Consider the following 2,757-nt stretch of genomic DNA (forward strand, 5'->3'; position numbering starts at 1 on the left):
TTTAGCAAATGGCTGCAATATAACAAAGAGTGAAAAATTTAAGGGGGTCTGAATACTTTCCGTACCCACTGTATATACAGGTATATATATATATATATATTTTTTTTTTATTTCCATCATGAAATAAAATTTAAAAAGTTAATAGTGACTTTTTCTCTTTTTCTTTTTCTCGCAATTACAAGTTTGTGATTCACAATTCTGACTTTTTTCCTCAGAATTCTAAGTTTATTAGGGGTTCAAGCGTGTAATTGTTAGAATGGCCAATGCAACCTTTAATCGGGCAGACCAAACCGTAAGTCTTAGAGACTTGAAACTTGGAGGGATGGTAGTACTCACATGGTCTACAACGTCACCAAGTCTCGCCCCAATCGGCCTGACGCGAGCGCTATAGCAATCAAAAGTATGAAATAGCTCATAACTCCTCAGCTATTAATCCCGGGACACACTGCACGATTTTAGTAGGCTAATCATATAAGATCATTGCAAATCAAATTGTGCGACATGGATCTGATAAACTTGGGTACAACATGCATGCGGACTGTACGATGATGACACCGTAGGCTGCACATTACTTTAGAAGAATAAAACGTCATCAGCATGCGCTAGTGGTAAACAAAAAGAGCATGATGAATCACACTTTGAAAGTTGTAGTTTTTATGTGTGCTGAAAAAAAAGTGGAAGCGGCGAAAGAGGAAGGGATACGAGCTTGAGGTAAGCAGTTTTATGTTTTAGTGCCATGTCGTGTTGATTTAATGTCGGATTTTTATTGGCTAAAAGTGGATCGTAACAGCAAAATGATCATTCTGAATTTCTGACACTGTCAGAAAATGATCGTAGGCTATCTTTGGTCGCAAGATCGTGAAACCGGCTGTCTTTGAACCTGTCTCACTGTAAGTGTTTAGGAGCCACGATTGTTCATCTTTCGTCTGAGACAGCCAAAAATCGTGCCAAAGAGCCACAGGTGTCCATAAGAACATTTGCATATCTCCAAAAACATGACCGCCATCGGCCAATGAAGTTTGAGCACCTATTAGACAAGGTTAACAGAGGCTGATTAACTCAGTGGGCATGTTCGACTCATAGCCCTAAAGGTCTGTAAGAATTTTGAAAGAAATTGGCCACTAGTTGGTGCTAACGAGTTTTATGCCTCTATAATCACGTGGCGTTTCACGCATCCACACAATATGCATATAATTTGATAGATCTCCTCATACTGTGCAACTTTGCCTCAAGAACCACTGCTATTAGTCAAAACGTTCATTAAATATGCTCAGTTATGTTTAAAACCCACTTTTGTGCACTAGTCCTAGGTTTCTTGCTCTACCTCAATAAAAGCACTGCAGTACAATTCTCTGGACTCTTTTGAACTTTCGCATTTGGACAGTTATTGCAGGGCCATTTAATAATATGGTCTTGATCTAGTCTACTCAAAAGCCTATATCCTAAAAGAAAACTCAAAATGTCATGAAACTTTGTAAACTCATGCATTACACGATTCTAAAAAAGCATGCAAATTTTAGGGAGATTGGACAAAAATTGACACTTTAATAGTTACAAAGGTTAAAAACACAATGTCTATGCTACATTCCCTGAAATTGCAATTATAACCACTAGATGGCAGCAAAGGATCACTCATTGGGTCATTCTACTCACTTCTATAGTTCGTTTCTCAGGTTTTACTTTTGTATTGACATTTAGACATTATAAAATTATTATTACATTTAATATCACATTTAGCCAAAGTTTACCACTTCATTTATACAGACATATCAGTTTTGACAATTATGCCACATTATGATTACATTTAAACCTGAAAAATGGCATGATAAACAGGACACTTGCAGTAAGCATTTTGTTACCTATCAATTATTTCAAATATTTATACCTACTACATAATGTGTGTCTGTGTGTGTGTGTGAGCAGGGATGGGCAGTATGTATGATACATGTATTTCAAATACGTATTTCAAATACAAAATAGTATTTTGTAATTTGTATTTGATAGGGTTGATGAAAATGGCTTCGTATTTTGTATCAAAATACTTTAGTGTTTTGTATTTTTGTAGTTTTAAAATACTGTAAAATACTTTGTAAGAAGTCTACATGATGACATCATAAAAATGCGGCCTCTGATGGGTGCCTACTCAATAGGCTAGCTTGACCAGACTTGTTGAGATCAGAACAGAAAATTGATGCATATGGAAGAAGTTGGTCAAGGTAAGAAACGTGCAGGCTGCCAGCTTCCCATAAATTTTTTTGCATAAATTGCTATAATTTTTAACAGTTCATGTTAAGTTTGTGTTCGTTTTAGTAGCCTAGGCTAAATAGTTTTTAGTTACACAATTAATGTTAGCTTGCTACTTTCAGCCTATGTTAAGTCCGTCGGTTGTACACGAAAAAAATAATAATACAGTGTTTCAGTGTTGTACAACATTACATTTTAATGCCACGATATTGGTGTAACGTTAATGGTCTAAACTCATGTGGAGCAGCAGCATTTACTGTGAGCCGCTCTGAGACACGGATATGACCGCGTGTGAAAGAGCATAGCAGAGCTGCACACGGCAGCGTGTGCGTATTGTAAAACGTCTCAGGTTACTTGTGTAACAATGGTTCCCTGAGTAGGGAACGAGACACTGCGTCCTCTAGGGGTCACTATGGGGAACGCCTCGTTGTGACCCGTGTCTGAAGCATACATTGAAAAAACACCAACTCGTTGGCCGGCGACAGCCATGACGTCACTACCGGTGCGACTATA

Source organism: Sinocyclocheilus anshuiensis, unplaced genomic scaffold (assembly GCF_001515605.1).
Source record: "Sinocyclocheilus anshuiensis isolate Anshui unplaced genomic scaffold, SAMN03320099.WGS_v1.1 scaffold3172, whole genome shotgun sequence".
NCBI lineage: Eukaryota > Metazoa > Chordata > Actinopteri > Cypriniformes > Cyprinidae > Sinocyclocheilus > Sinocyclocheilus anshuiensis.